Raw genomic sequence first — 17,625 nt, 5'->3', positions numbered from 1 at the left:
GAAAGAACTGGGAATCGATTGTATAAAAACTTTGAAAGAGGGGCGCCTGGGTGGCTCAGTCGGTTGAGCGTCCGACCTCGGCTCAGCTCATGATCTCACGGTTCGTGGGTTTGAGCCCCTCGTCCGGTTCTGTCCTGACCGCTTGCTCAGAGCCTGGAGCCTGCTTCAGATTCTGTGTCTCCTTCTCTCTCTGCCCCTCCCCCACTTACGCTTTGTCTCACTCTGTTTCTCAAAAATAAATGAATGTAAAAAAAATTTTTTAAATTTAAAAAAACTTTGAAAGAAATTTAAGTCACATACAAGGGTGTGACTTGGAGGATGATGGACTCTGAGAATTAACAAACGTATTAATTAGAGAGAAAACAAGAAGACTCCACAAGTTGTAAAACCGCTAAAAAAATTAAAAATAAAAAGCTATGAATCATACATTTTGTAACTAGACCAGACATCTATCTCCTCCTGAGAAACAGTCCTTCAGATGGTATACTACAGGGAGCCAAGAACAGATTAATTATTTGGAATAAAGGAGACGTCTGCAGGGCAACCACTGGATTATGCAATATTCAGTTGGAACAACCAGTCAGTTACTCTACGTGCCCCAGACACGACCAGAAAATCAGAGTACGGAGTATCTGGTGGTTTGTGACTGAGGTCACATTTGCAGGTTAGCTCCGAGTCTGCTAAGGATAGTCATCACCCAGATGCGCCTTACCGGAGGTCCCGGGCACTTTTGGATTTACGGAGTGTTTCTGACACAGACACATGAACCACTTTCAGGGCTCCGTGGAGTAGGTGGTCAAATAATACGGGAGAGACCAGATGTGAAGTCCAACAGTGTTCTGAGAAGTATCTACCACCTTCTATATTGGCAGAACTTCAATCTCCCACATCGAGGCCTTTGGTTAATATCATTTAAATAACATTCTCTCCCATAACGAAATAATGCTCTGCGGGCACATCAAGGGGCCCCACGCCCCAGCCTTCCAGCTCACGCATGATTTTTAGCAGTTTTTGTTTATTGATTCAAAGGCTTTTCTCCTTTGAATTTCTATTGAATAGTTGAAAGGAAAGATGTGTCTCATGTCTCAGTTAATCATAATAATGGAGCCACTGTGATCCCATAGAAATGACAAGAATTTCAGGCACAAGCACTGGAGGAATTTCCCAATATTAAGAGGAAATCGTGTAGCAGGAACAGTCAGTCACGGCCATGGCGGTCTTCCCCAGAGCCCTCGGAAACTGCCCGAGCTCGGCAGGGCAAGCCTCAGTGTCTGGTTTATTCCTGCAAGGGCGTCCAGATGGGACTGAGGTCTTGGACCGTCCTTCTGGTGCAGACGCACCTGACAACTACCTACTATTTCCAGCTCTTATTAAAATTTTTTTAATGTTTTATTTATTTTTGAGACAGAGACAGAGCATGAACGGGGGAGGGGAAGAGAGAGAGGGAGACACAGAATCGGAAGCAGGCTCCAGGCTCTGAGCTGTCAGCCCAGAGCCCGACGCGGGGCTCGAACTCACAGACCACGAGATCATGACCTGAGCTGAAGTCGGACGCTTAACCGACTGAGCCACCCAGGCGCCCCTCCAGCTCTTAATTCAAATCCAGAACAGCAGGGGCGCCACCTGGGTGGCTCAGTCAGTTAAGCATCCAGCTCTTGATCTGGACTCAGGCCATCACACCAGAGTTTTAAGAGTTCGAGCCCCGTGTGGGGCTCAGCGCTGACAGCGTGGAGCCTGCTTGGTATCTCTGTCTCTGTCTCTCTCTTCTTCTCTCTCTACCTCTTCCCCATTCATGCTGTCTCTGTCTCTCTTAAAAAATAAAGAAACTTGATAAAAAATTCAAATTCAGAGCAATAGCGCAGATGGGAGGGGAGGGTCACAGTCTTGAAAGGGACTAGGCACTGACATAGAACACCTAAGAGCCAGTGTGAAAATAAATAATTTTAAAATACATCCGTTTCTGGAAAACGGAATGCAAACAACGGCATGGGATCACTGTTGTAGCCACACACCAATTAAAGTATAGATATTTTGGGACACTTGGGTGGTTCAGTTGAGCATCCAACTTCTGCTCAGGTCATGATCTCGCAGTTCATGAGGTCGAGCCCCATGTCAGGCTCTGTGATGACAGCTTGGAGCCTGGAGCCTGCTTCCGATTCTGTGTCTCCCTCTTTCTCTGCCCCTCCCTTGCTTGTATCCTGTCTCTTTCTGTCCCTCAAAAATAAATTTTTTAAAAAATTAAAAAAAAATAAAATAAAGTACAGATATTTCTATGAAGTCAACTTCTCCATGTGGGGACTCTAATTCCAACATCAGTTTAGGGTGGGATGTGCAACAGTCTATTGGTTAAATCTGAAAAACAATGCCTGTGGGACCTGATTTTTAGGAAAGATATAATTCGAAAAAAATCACTTTGAAAACTTTAACTTCCTGTGTATAGAAACTTCTACTGGAATATGTTCTGGGATCATTAGTGAAAACCCTGATTACATCAGTCTTTTGTTTCTCATACCTGAAAGGCACCTGCACTCCTTCATGGATTTTTATCCCCAAATAGCTGTTTGGGTGTATTTCACTCAGTGCCCTTCCTAAATTCAGTCACTTAGGCAAATGATGAAGCCACAGAATTTGGGTTGTTGTTGATGATGATGTCCAGAAGCTGCATTCCCATCTAAGGTGTCTGTCACACACCAGGGCGGATGGGAGCAAGGACTGTGATCCGGAAATCACGCTGGTGACAGAAAGCCCGTCATCGGGAAGAAATGCAGCCTGGCCTGGTGTCGCAGTGTCACCCCCTCTGGACAGCCGAGAAGCAACAGTAAAAGTGACAGTAATCTCACACAGGGCTGACCCTGCTCTGCTGACCCTGGGCTACAGGGCCAACAAAACTGGAATCCACATCCGCCATCACATAAAACCTGTTTTCGTAACCGCTTGCGAGAAGCAGTGGGATGATTAGCACAGCTCCCGAGTGGAGACCATCGTCCCTCCTGGTGACCTACAGAGTGCGTTCAGGGTGGCTGATACCCTAGACTGGGGGGAAAAATACCCACAAAAACCCGTAGGATTCCCCATTCCATATGGGAGGAAACCAATTTTCAGATGAGTTAAAAAGCTTCCCATAATCACAGAGCCATTTTCTCAAGTTCCACGCCACTTTAACTAAGACTCTGAGTTCCTAAATTCCAGAGGTGAAGTCTGGTTCGCTCCCGGCTCTCGTTGCTTTCTATGCTTCTGCAGAAGAGGGGTGTGGAGCGGGGGCAGACAGGGGGAGGGGGTGCTCCATGCAAACGTAGCGCAGCCACAGGTCCACACCCATCCGCAGAGATGGTGCCCGGCCTCCAGGGAAACACTAGCCGCCATGTGGATTGGAGAGTCACAGAGAGGTGCCCGCTCCTGCTGCAGAAGAGGAAGGGCGCACTGGCGAGGCAAGGCCTGGGCAGAGGCAGCGAAGACTAGAAAGCCTCGGGGCCTGTCGCTGCCCCGCGGAGCAACCTCCCTCGTGATTCTGTTCTCGAGATGTTAGTATTCACCCGCGAATAGCACTGCCGCAGGAACCGAGCGTGATGATCCGAACCAAGTGACTAATACACTCTCGTGTGCGTGCGAATTCCCTCATGCTCATTAGCTGCTGCCACTGTTGTCATTGTCCTCGGAGCTGCCGCTGCCTCGATTAGTATCAACCAAAGGACACCGTCGCGTCCACTTTTCTAACTATGGGGCGTAGTAAATGGTGGAAAAGTACATTCTCTTGGTCTCTGATGAGATGCTCTCCATTTCGCAGATTCAAATGTGAAGTTATAACCCTACCAGGAGAGGTACAACGTACATCTGTAAATGCACACTCACCGTGGGGACAAACCAGGGACACGGTGCAGCAGACACATTTCTTGGCTTTAAAGTGATGCGGGGGCACCTGGGGGGCTCAGTCTGTTGAGCCTCCGACCCTTGATTTCAGCCTCATGATCTTGCGGTTTGTGAGCTCGAGCCCCGCTTGGGATTCTCTCTCTGCCTCTCTCCCTCTCTCTTTCGCAAAACTAAATTAATTAATTTAAAAAAATTAAAGTAATGAAGTGTGACTGTATTTTCACTTTCTTGACTTGGATGTTACCACGAAGTAACAAGGAAAATCACAAATGCAAAATCCCGATTTAACAAAAGTCAAAGACAATGACAGCGCCATCTGCAACACCTGCCTATGGCTGCAAAGCTCAGCAAAGACGACAGAGGAGAGTCATCTGGCCAGTGGGGACTGAGAGTTGTAAAAACCGGTCTGACCTCAGAGACCTCCGGAGCAAAACTAATTCTCGGAGACACAGGAGCTCAGGTACAAGGTGTGCAGGGAGAGAACACGTGACCCATTATAAGCAGCCCAACTGTGGCTCAAGGCAAAAAGCCGTAACAAAAACAAGTCAATAACCTGCAAGTTGAAAACAAAACCAATTAACCAACAAACATGCTAGGGGACAAAGTTTGACTGACTAGAAGATGACTGCAGAAAGTACTGTCCCAGAAATGGCGACGTTACGGGATGTATTTTATGCGAGACAAACTGAAACACATATGCTACCTATGTAAAGACCAGAACATTCATGTCACCAGCCTTAATGATGTGGCAACAATACAACAATTCTGAGGAAAGACATAAGGAAAGTGACAGACGCTGTGAACATCCAGTGTCATCGCCTGTGACTGCCTGCAGCTGAGTGATGGGAACTAAAGAGGATACATTAGAAAACCATAAGTAAATACCAGCCTTGAAGTTAGGAGTGAGAAACACGTCTTTGCACGCTGAAATTAGGCAGTGCAACGAAGAGGCAATATGGCAGGCAAGGGGATGGAAATATATTTATTGCATTTTTACACATAGTGTGGGATCAATTTATGCTACATAAGAATGTGAAATTGTGGACAAAATATTGCATTATTGATATTTATGTAGATTCAATTCAGTCTCAATCAAAATTTTATCTATTTATTTTTTAAATATTTATATATTTTTAAGAGAGAGAGAGAGACAAAGCAGGAGCAGGAGAGGGAAAGAGAGAGAGAGGGAGACAGAGAATCGGAAGCAGGCTCCAGGCTCTGAGCCGTCAGCATAGAGCCTGATGTGGGGCTCGAACGCACAAACCTCAAACTCATGAACCTCAAACTTACGAACCATGAGATCATGACCTGAGCCAAAGTGGGACCCTTAACCAACTGAGCCACCCAGGAGCCCCTCAATCAAAATTTTAACATTTACGTTTCAAAAATTTTAGCCTTATTCTAAAATTCATACAGAAACGCAGAGGACCAGGAACTGCCAAGGAAATGTTAAAGCCTAACAACAAGCCTAAAAGACTTCACACTACCAGACGCCAAGACTTGCTACAAAAAGATAACACGACACCAGCACGAGCATTGACTAACCGGCCAATGGAACTCAACGGCGAATCCTGTAACAGACATATGGATATGTAACAGACACCAAAGCGCCGCTTGAATGCAGTGGGAAAAGTGGCACTTTTGTCAATGAATAGTTTCGTATCAAGAAACACATTAGTTTTCTGTGGGGCCTTAAGAAATTATCACACATTTAGTGGTTTAAAACAATCCAAGTTTTTTACTCACCATTTCTGTGGGTGCAGGTAGACGTTAGCAGGTCCTGTCTGCTCAGGCCCTCACAAGGCCGCGCTGGACGTGCTGGTCAGGGCTGGAGGCTCTGGGGCCTCTTCTAGGCACACATGGTCTTTGCTGGAATTCATTTCCTTGCGGTTGTTGAACTCAGGCCCTCTGCTGATAGAGACCACCTGCTGTTCTTATACATATGGGGCCCTCTCCAAAATGCCAGTTCAGGCCTTCAAAGCCAGCGAGAGAATTCTCTCATGCTTTCAATCTCTCCCTTCAAAAAGGGCCACATCCCTTGGAAGGGCTCATCTGATTAGATCAGATCCATTTAGAATAATCTCCCTTTTCATTAAATCAAAGTAACTGAATTGGGGCCTTAGTGACATCTGAAATATTACTTTACCTTTGTGCTACACCGTAACCTGATCAACAGTAAAGTCCATCATACTTACAATTGCTCGTACACTCTAGGGGCGGAGGTGATACCAGGTACCAGGGCAGGTATCTCCCAGGGGACTCAGGACTCTCCCCGCCACAACGGGCCATCCAGAGACATAAGGAAGGAGACTCCCTACCTCCCCCTATACACAAAGCTCTAACAGTTCTCATCTCACCCTACCAACAAAAATCAACAGTTTGCAGATGTTCAGTGTCAAAGAAAAAACAATATTTTAACAAAACTGTAGGACAATATCTTGGTTTAGTCAAACATCTTTTAAGAAGGAAAAAAATACTAACAAAGAAAAATGATAAACTGGACTATTTCAAAATTAAGAATTTTGTTTATTGCAACATAACAGAAACAATGTAAAGTCAAACCCAAAGTGCAAGACCTTTGTGATATATGGTCCACAACCAACAAAAGACTCATGTCCACAACATGTAAAGAACTCCTCCAGATCACTACGGAAAACAAGGAACACGTGGCAGTGCATGGGGCAAAAGAGGCGAAAAACCAAATGCAAAAACATCTGCAAACAGAAAATAAGCATATGACAGGGCTCATCTTGATTCTCGATCAGAGAAACGCAAATTGAAAACGCAAGACAAGGGGCACCTGGGTGGCTTGGTCGGTTAAGCGTCCGACTTCGGCTCAGGTCATGATCTCACGGTCCATGGGTTCGAGCCCCGCGTTGGGCTCTGTGCTGACAGCTCAGAGCCTGGAGCCTGTTTCGGATTCTGTGTCTCCCTCTCTCTCTGCCCCTCCCCTGTTCATGCTCTGTCTCTCTCTGTCTCAAAAATAAATAAACGTTAAAAAAAATTTTTTTAAAAGAAAACACAAGACAATATAACAGCACTCACAAAGTGGCTAAAATGTAGGAAACTATAAACACGCTAAGTTTATAGAGCGCATGAAAGAACTGGAAAGGCACACTGCCGGCAAAGCATTTGTCAGCGCCTGCTGAAACGAGCATGTCTTACTCATACGCCGCGAGCACACTCTCAGGTCACATGTAATAGAAGCCCAAACAGGTATGCACCATAAGTATGCACCATAAATATGCACCATGAGTATGCACAAGACAGACACTCATATTCTCAGCAAACTCCTGTTAATATCCGAAAAACGTAAGGCGCTCAGTGCCCTTCAGCAGAAGCGTCGATGCCGCTTGGGGCAAGGGCACACCGAATGAGAGTGAGTGACCTACAACACACCGCCACGTCACACCCCAAACATAAAGCTGAGCAAAATAGGTAACGCGAAAGAAAACACATAGTGAGTAAACAACTCCTGTACAATACAAAAGAAGGCAAAATTAAGCTACAGCATTAGAAGTCGAGATAAAGGTCACCCAGAAGGTGGCAAGAAGGTTGCTGTGAACAGAGTTTGAGATCTGGACGATGTTGTCCCTTGAGCAAGATGCTATTTACGCAAATGTGAGAGATTAGGAACATTCTCTGAAAAGCACACTTCTGTAATATTTGCACTTTTATGTATGTTATACTGCAAAATAACATTTTTTTAGAAATAGGATGGATGTCTCCAATTGCCATAAATTTTCAAATTCCAAATCAAATGATGATGAAAGGCATCATCAGCCATTACAACCACAACCACAAAAAAAAAAAAAAAGGAGAAAATAGCCAAGGTTACAACCTGAATATCAGACAGCTTTTATTTAGGTATAGAAACTGAAAATGAGAGACGGAGAGAGGTGATTACTTTCACAACGCTAAGGTTTGAAATACACAGTAACTATCTAACAACAACAACAAAAAAGGCAAAAATTATCATAACATTTTCAGAATTCTGGAAATTAACCAAAAGCTGGCTACAGTCATAAAAAAATACGTGGTATGTTATTGGCATAAGCAGGGACATCTCCATCCGATGTAACAGAATTGAGAATTCAAGAACAGACCCATACATCCATGCGTAATTGATTTCGACAGGGAGGCCAATGCTATCCAGGGGGTGTGAACGGGCTCTTTAACCAATGGTGCTGGGATCACTGCATATGCACGTGCAAAACAGTGGAGGCGGACCCCCTGCCTCAACCATATACAAAATACACGTATACGAAACGAACTCAAAATCCAGAGATACACAAAGGGCCAATAAAACACACGGAAACAATCTACTCAGTCACAAGCGCAACGGAATTGGAAGCCGCCCCGATAAACCATCTCACCCTCACCCTAGGAGAGCTACGCCGACAACACCACCAGGAGTCAGTGTAACACGGCAGGGGTCGGCCAGCGCGTGGAGACATGGGACACCACGCACCACCGGTGGGAATGTAAAACCGCGCAGCCGCTGCAGAAACGTGGGGCGCCCCCCCAAAAACGTAGGCGGAGAACTACTCATGGCCCAGCCATTCCCAAAGTAACTGAGAGCAGAGATCCGTGGCAACTGATCAAAAAGTCGATAAACGGCATTGTGCAGCCAGCTGGGAAATGTAATACATCCGGTTAATTACTTCATATCTTAAATCAAATTTGCGTTGAGAAAGTAGGATGTAAATACAAGAACGGGCAGAAAATGCCACGTGGGGTCAAAGTTGAGAAAGCTTCGCGAGTACATTCCCGGATTTGGAAGACAAACGGGGAAGAGGCTAAACAAAGACCAGCAGGTGCACTCTGAGACGCTTTGGACCAAAAGGGAACGCACCACGTGGGGCCGAGGTCAAGGGTCATTGCTCGGGTGGCGACGCAGGAGGGCGCCCGGGAGCCTCGCACCTGGCGACCTGGAAGCTGGGGGGGGGGGGGGCGGCCATCAGGTGTGGCCAGGAGCCGGGCCAAGCGCGAGGGACCGGAGGGACCCGAGGTAGCAGGCCCTGAGGGCGCATAGGCCAGACTCCCGTCCAGGGACCCCACACCTGCACCCGGAGACCCCAGCCCTGGGACCCCACACCCGGAGACCTCACACCACCCCGAGACCCCATACCCAGAGACCCCACACCTGCACCCCGAGACCCCACGCCTGCACCCACAGACCCCACGGCTGCACCCCGAGACCCCAGCCCGGAGACCCCACACCTGCATCCGGCAGACTCACTGGCGGCATGTGCTGGTGGAGAGGCCGATAAGACACCGTCCCCGCTCCAGGCCGCGTCCGCTGTTACCCGGGGGCCGGGTCTGGGGCGGCGCTGACCCGGAGGCGCCTGCGTCCTGCCGCTGAGCGCTGCTGCCCCGGGGGCGCCTCCGCCGGGCGGGCTTCTAGGGGGGCCCCCCTGTGACCAGCCAAGGAGTCCTGGGGCCGCCTGCGCGGAGGGGTGGCGTCCTCCGGGGACACGGAGCACCCCCCCCCCTCCCCAGGCCAGGCTTCCTGGGACACACGCGTCCTCACGGAGGCCTCGGCGCGCCCTCTCCGGTGTGACTCCGGATGTGCGCACGGGGCCTGCGTGTGTGCTGAGCACGCGCTGACGTGACTTACGTGTGCGGGCGTGTATCTCCACGTGTATGCATTACGCGTGTGTATCCACAGTGCGTGTTAAACGTGTATCTTAACACAAAGGGAAACTCACTCAAACATATGAAAAGATGTGCAAACTCCTTTATAATAATATTAGTAACATTTAAAAGTCAATGGGGAAACAGTTTTTCACCAAGTTAAGCGATAAAGACGATAGATGATGCATAGATAAGGTGGATTGACCGGTGAGTGAGTGGACGATAGATAGATAGATAGATAGATAGATAATAGAATGATGATAGAGTGGATTGATGGATGGGTGAGGGGGTGGGTGGATGGAAAGGTGAATGGACAGATAGACATCCCACCAGAGCATAAGAAATAGACTGTCTCATATATTGGTCATGAAGGATAGATAAATCAATAGAACTCAATGGAAGGTAGGTTTACAACCTGTGTGTGTGTGTGTGTGTGTGTGTGTGTGTGTGTGTGTGTAAATAACTCTGATCTAGCATTTATTTTGTAGATATGCTCCCACCTGTGGGAAATGAGGCATGTACAAATTGTTGCAGCGTGGTTTATACACACAAACTGGATAAGACGTAAATACCCATTAGTGGAAGACGTGTTAAATAAATTATGTACATCAATAAAATAGAGTACCCCATAGGGAGCATTTAAGAGAAAGAGGCAGCTGCACGTATACTTACATAGAAAGACAGCCAAAAAACACTGGGTGGAAATAAGTGAATGTGAGTCTGCCCATACGGTGTTTGTAAATGGAAATAAACACGAAATCCGTAAAGTTTGTTACTTCTGAGAAGGAATGCTGGATAGATTGGGACTAAGGATACTCACTTTTCACTTTTTATACTTTGTACCTTTGTATACCCAAAGTTTTCTACAAAATAACTATCAGAGAAGTAACCACCCAAAGGAATAAACAGTACAGCACCCTGCCCAGACTCTGGGGCCTCGCTCTGGCCTAACCTCTGACTTTCACGTAACAATCTCTGACTTTGGATCAGCTGCGTAGCGCCCAGGGCACCCCTGTTCTTGCCTTTCAGCTTCTCGTGGTCTCCTGTCACTCATCAGATATTCTTGACATAAGGTAAATGCAACAGGGGCCAGTGATTTTTTGTTTTCTGTGGGTTTGGGTTTTTTTTTTGGGGGGGGGGTTGTTGTTTTTTTTTAATTGACACCAGCATCTGTGATCAGCTTGCTCACTGAGAAGTCTGACCCAGGAAAGAGATGCATTGCACAAAACCTCCTTTATTTCATTCTCAGTACAAATAAGTCGCCGTACACAGCCTTCAGCTCCTTCGTCTCCTAAAGAAAGACAAGAGTCCAATCAGGGTATCACTCCTCATTATGTAATTTGTCTCCAGAAGCTTGGGAGGGTTTATGTTCTGGCTGGTTTATTCGCTGCTTCATGCGTGTGTGCTCTAATTGCGCTCACATTGACATCTTCTAAATAAATCCTTTTTTCCCCATGATCTCACTGCCTTTGGTCACTTCTCAAAGTATGTACACCCCGAAATGAGGTTCCGTGATTTTAAAAATGAATTCATTATCCACAAATTGTTGCCTAGGAAAGGAACCGTTTAGAGGAAATTGCAGATGTGAGATTCGTGTCTCATCATTTTCCAATTAGTCTTGTCTCGGCGTGTGTGTGTGTGTGTGTGTGTGTGTGTGTGTGTGTGTGTTCATTCTTGAAGGCTTGAAGTTTCTCTTTTCTTTTTCTGTGTTTCCAACGGGAAGCTCTTTTCTCTGCCTTTCAGCTGCTGTTGATGAGATGTGGCTGTGGACGAGAGACTGTTGGCCCCTCTCTGAAGTCTGCTGATGAAAACAGCCCCTGTTGTGTGTTAAAATCAGATCACTAAGTGTGGGGGAGGGGTGGGGTGTGAGTGACAATGGCCCTGTTTTGCCCACTGAGGTGTATGGAAGGAGTTTTGAGTGTGGGATTGATGAGTGCTGAAAGGGGACAGCACGAGGGAACATCAGAGATTGCTCGACTGATCTACCTCAGGAAAACTCGGTGAGGCTTGGGAGGCAGGGTTGTGGAGGTCATGCCCAGAGACAGGTTTGCACGTGGGACAGAAAATACTTCCATCTGCAAAAGGTGTTTTCTGATGCAAGAGATGCTTAGGTGACTCATGGGACTGCATCACTTCCAAAATGTTGTCATACGTAATATAAATGTTTTGGATTTATTTTAAGAGATTCTCACCCTAGTGCTCATGGACCACAGAAGCCAATATCAATCATGGATCCAGTAAAATGCTATCACATCTTACGTTTGTTAGCATCAGTCTCAACACATAACCCCTTTTTTTCACACGTGAGTTGAAGAACCATATTTGTGTGAGCGATGTTTCAAATTTTCTATTAAGTTTGAAAGTCAGTGATATCAGTAAGAACTAATGAAGAAAAAAGGCAAAACTTTCACAGCTAAAAATAAAGTTTCCTCGTAAAAACAAAGGAATGACCATAATAGTGTAAATATTTTTGATATCTTTATCTCCCCAGTGTTCCGTCTTCAGAATTTTCTCACATTCTTAGTTACGTTTGCGACCACCTGCTCGTAATCTCGCCAGATGGCCTGACAAAGCGAATGCAGGTAGCCCCCTGATCATATATATTATGTTGCTTTTGACTGTGACTCTTCGAAATTACACCCAGATACGCATGATTTTGTATGTATATTTGTACACATCACCATTTCTTTAGAATAATTCTTGGAAAATAAATTCCTATCTCAATGCCTGTAAATAACATTAAGGAGTTGTATAACTTACCTTGAGAACTACTGCACTCATAATATTTTCTTGAAAGAATTATTGGCTACTCTTACCGGTAAAAATAAACAAATAAAAATAAAGAATAAATGAAGATTCAGGGTTACATGGGAGTCCTGTCATTCTCTTTTGACTGGGCAACAATAATTTTATGCAGAAATCTCACTGACCCGCTCTCCTGCCATGTCCAGACAATAAGTGCGAGGTCAGCATGCTTTTGCCAGCGCACAGCCTGAAAAGATGATGCGAAGCCACGTCCACCATGAAATTACTGTTATCCAGTCTTTTCCTACACTGGTATCTTTGAGGAAGCAAGCATCCTAATTGCGCCTGAATTTCAGAACAGAAATGAGGCGGAGAGCTCTAGGAGTTTAGGGATAAAAGCAATGCCCGGGTTTGTTCCCGTTGCTTTATTTCACAGACAACGGAGAGGAGATCTGTCTACAATTTGTTAGGGGCTTGCTCAGTGTCACCCAGGCTTAGAGAATCACAACCATCATCTCAACACATTTCACTACATTTAAAAGAACTTAGTGCATGGCAAAAAAAAAAAAAAAAAAAAAAAAACTGCTTGAGCTCAAGCAAATAAAAATAACAAGCATACAAAAAACAAAAGTGTAGCATCTTTCATTCATAAATTATATTTACAATAAGGAATACCATTCCATTATATAAATGGTTATGAAATATAGACAGTAATTTGCAAAATAAGAAAAGATATATGAAACAGTTTATCTTGGGGACGCCAGGGTGGCTCAGTCGGTTTACACGACGGACTTCTGCCCAGGTCATGATCTCACAGTTCATGGGTTTGAGCTCCACGTGGGGCTCTGTGCTGACAGCTCAGAGCCTGGAGCCTGTTTTGAATTTGGTGTTTCTCTCTCTCTCTCTCTCTCTCTCTCTCTCTCTCTCTGTGCCTCCCTTGCTTGTGCTCTCTCTGTCTCTCAAAAATGAATGAGCATTTATAAATAAATAAATAAATAAATAAATAAATAAATAAAAAAAATCAAACACCCAATTCTCAATAACAACAACAAATCACAAGGCATACAAAGAAACAGGAAAAGATGGTTCATTCAAAGAACAAAATTCACTAGCCCTGAGAAAGCTGAGACATGGGATTTATTCCACAAAGATTTTAAAATAATCATCTTGGGGCACCCGGGTGGCTCGGTCTATTAAGCGTCCGACTTCAGCTCACGTCATGATCCTGCAGTTTGTGGGTTCGAGCCCCGCATCAGGCTCTGTGCTGACAGCTCAGAGCTTGGAGCCTGTTTCAGATTCTGTGTCTCCCTCTCTCTGCCCCTCCCCTGATCACACTCCATCTCTCTCTCTCTCTCTCTCTCTCTCTCTCTCTCAAAAATAAATAAACATTAAAAAACTTTTTTAAAAAAGCAGTTTATCTTTACTAGTAATTAAATTAATAGTACCTTTAACATTTCATGTTGGCAATGAGTTTTCGTATTTCAAGTATGCAAGATTGGTTCAACATTAGAAAATCAATTAATATAATCCATCATATCAACGGGGTAAAAAATATATATGTCATGATTATATCAATAGATGCAGAAAAAGCATTTGAGTAAATTCAACACCCATTCATGGTAAAAAATTCTTAGCAAACTACTAAAAGAGAAGAACTCCCTCAGCTTGATAAAGAATATCTACAAAAGCCTACAGTTGGCATCATATTTGATGGTGAGGAACTTGACGCCTTCCCACGAAGGTCAAAAACAAGACAGGATCCCCCCTCTCCACACTCCTTTTTTTTTTTTCAACGTTTTTTATTTATTTTTGGGACAGAGAGAGACAGAGCATGAACGGGGGAGGGGCAGAGAGAGAGGGAGACACAGAATCGGAAGCAGGCTCCAGGCTCCGAGCCATCAGCCCAGAGCCTGACGCGGGGCTTGAACTCACGGACCGTGAGATCGTGACCTGGCCGAAGTCGGACGCTTAACCGACTGCGCCACCCAGGCGCCCCTCCACACTCCTTTTAACATCATGCTGGAAGTTCAGGCTAATGCAGTAACACACACACACACACACACACACACACACACACACAGGTATACAAATTAGAAAAGAATAAGTAGAACAATTTGCCAATAAAATGCTTATCTATATAGAAAAATTTTAAAAATTGACAAAAAAACCTCCCAGAATTAATTAGTAATTATAGCAAGATTACAGGATACAAGGTCAAAGTGCAAAAGTAAATCACCTTTTTAAATATACCAACAATGAACTAGTGGAATTTGAAATTAAAACATAATAATATTTGCCCTGGCACCAAAAAATAAATGAAACAGGTTTAAATCTAACAAAATATGTATAAGATTTATATGAGGAAAACTATTGATTAAATAAATAAAAGAAGGTAAATAAATGGAAAGATATCCCATGTTCCTTTATAGGAAGTCTAAATATTGTCAAGATGTCCATTCTTCCCAACTTGATGTATAGATTCAATGCAATCCCATGAAAATCCCAGCAAGTAATTTTGCAGATTTTGACAAAGTGATTCTAAAGTCATGGAGAGGAAAAAGACCCAGAATACCCAACAAAATATTGATGGAAAAGAACCAAGTTGGAGGACTGATACTACCGGACTTGAAGATTTGCTATAAAGCTACATTAGTCAGAACAGCATGCTATTTCCTTCTTGAGATATGCAAAAACATGGATAAATCTAGAAACATTAAGTGAAATGAGCCAGTGCCAGAGGACAAATACCGCATGATCACGTATGTGTGGAATCTTAGATAGTCAAATTCACAGAAGCAGAGTGTAGACAGGTGGTGTCTTGAGCTTGGAGGAGGGAGAAATGGGGAGCTGGTGTTCAATGAGTATAAAGTTTCAGTTATACAAGATGAATACCTTGTAAAGATCTGCTGTGCAACGTGGGACCGATACATACTGTACCGTGCACTTAAAAATGTGTTAATGAGGTAGAGCTCACGTAAGTGTTCTTAACACAAGAAAGGGGTGAGGGGAGCCTGGGTGTCTCGGTCGGTTAAGTGTCTGACTCTTGGTTGCAGCTCAGGTCATGATCTCAAGGTTCGTGAGTTCGAGCCCCAAGTCGGGCTCCGTGCTGATGGTGCGGAGCCTGCTTGAGGTTCTCTCTCTGTCCCTATCTCTCTCTGTCCCTTCCGTGTTCCCTTTCTCTCTCTCTCTCAAGGTAAATAAAATAAACTTTTTTTTAAAAAAAAGTGTGAGTATAAGAGGAAACTTGGAGGTAATGGATATGTTCTTGTGATAATGGTTTCACAGATGTGTGTTTATGTTTAAACTCACCGGATTGTATGTACTAAGTATGCACAGTTCTTTGTATGCCAATCATACCTCAATAATTTTTTTAGTATGGTATAGTGTGCTGTTGGTGAAAGAATGGGAATGTAGATCAATGGAACAAAATAGAGAGTCCAGAAATAGACATGCACAAATACAACCAACTGATCTTGACAAAGGAGCAAAGGCAGAACAATGAAGGAAGGGTAATCTCTTCAACAAACGGTGCTGAGAAGGTGGGCATATCCATACAAAAAAAATAAATAAATCCAAATGTAATTTCACAAAATCAACTCAAAATGATCATATATTTAAATGTAAAGCACTATAAAGACAACTGTAAAGTTCCTTGAGATAAGAGGAGATAATCTACCCAAGCTTAGGTTTGGTGATGACTTTTTAGATACAACACAGAGAAAACAACTGTGAAAAAAAAATGATGAGTTGGAATTAATTAAAAGTAAAAACTTCCCCTCTGCAAAAGACAGTAAGCTAATGAAAAGACAGGCCACAAACTGGGAGAAAATATTTTCAAATGACATGTGTGATAAAGGACTGGTATCCAAAATTTACAAATAACTCTTAAAATTCAATAATAAGAACACAATTAATTTTAAAAATGGACAAAGGATATGAGTAAAGAATTCACTAAAGAATATATACAGATGGAAAAAAAGCATATGAAAAATGATCTGCATCATATGTCATCATGGAAATACAAATTAAAACAAGCACACTTACTCGAATGGCTGAAATTCAAAACACTGACAACACCCAATACTGGCGAAGATGTCGAGCCACAGGAACTCCGTCATTGCTGATGGAGCACGGAATGGCACAGCCACTTCGGCAGACCGTTGGGTGGGTTCTTACAAAACTAAATATACTGTGATGCTATCAAGAAACTGTGGATCCTAGTGATTACCCGACAGAATTGAAAAACGTGTGTCCACACAAAAACCTGCCCACAGAATGCTTATGGCAGTTTTGTTCATATTTGCCAACACCTGGAAGCAACCAAGATGCCCTTCAGTAGGTGATGGATAAATACACTGTGGTCCATCCAGACAACGGAATAGTATTCAGCACTACAAAGAAATGAGCTCTCAAGCCACGAAAAGACATGGAGGAACCTGAAATGCATATGACTAAGTGAAGAACACAATCTGAAAAGCCTGCACACCGCAGGACTCCAATTCTATGATATTGTGCAAAGGCACAACCTTGCAGACAGTGAAAGATCAGTGGTTTCCAGAGCTTAGGGAGGAGACAGGGATGAATAGGGTACTTTTCACACCGTGAAGCTATTCTGTATGGTACTGTGATTATGGATATGTCATTACACGTTTGTCCAAATCACAGCACCAGGAGAGACCCCTGATGTAAACTATAGACTCAGGGTGGCAGTGACACATCAGTGTCGGTTCCCCGGTTGCAGAAAATGGACCACCTGGAGGGGAAGTGGGTCACTGGGCGCTGGGGAAGAAGTGTACGAGAACTCTACTTTCTACTCAATTGTCTTGTGAAACTTCAACTTCTCTAAAAAATAAAGACCAGGGGCGCCTGGGTGGCGCAGTCGGTTAAGCGTCCGACTTCAGCCAGGTCACGATCTCACGGTCTGTGAGTTCGAGCCCCGCGTCAGGCTCTGGGCTGATGGCTCAGAGCCTGGAGCCTGTTTCCGATTCTGTGTCTCCCTCTCTCTCTGCCCCTCCCCCGTTCATGCTCTGTCTCTCTCTGTCCCAAAAATAAATAAAAAACATTGAAAAAAAAATTTAAATATAAAAAATAAAGACCATATTAAAAGTAAACGAACAAGCAAAAACCAAATGTGCACGTGAAAAAATATTGCAGAGGGGATTATAAACTGGTAAAACCTTCTGGAAGGTCATTTAGAACATGGATCAGAAAATTTTAAAGCCATTTGTTTCTGCAAACCAGTAATTTGCTTTCAAGGATGCCATTCAAAGAAAATAATCATGGATATCGTCTTTTTAATAAGGATCGTGTCCATTTTAAAATACACTTTAATGAGGGGCGCCTGGGTGGCTCAGTGGGTTGAGCGTCTGACTTCAG

This window comes from Panthera uncia, chromosome B4, assembly GCF_023721935.1.
Source record: "Panthera uncia isolate 11264 chromosome B4, Puncia_PCG_1.0, whole genome shotgun sequence".
In the NCBI taxonomy this organism is placed as follows: Eukaryota; Metazoa; Chordata; class Mammalia; order Carnivora; family Felidae; genus Panthera; species Panthera uncia.
This window is presented reverse-complemented; position numbering follows the sequence as displayed.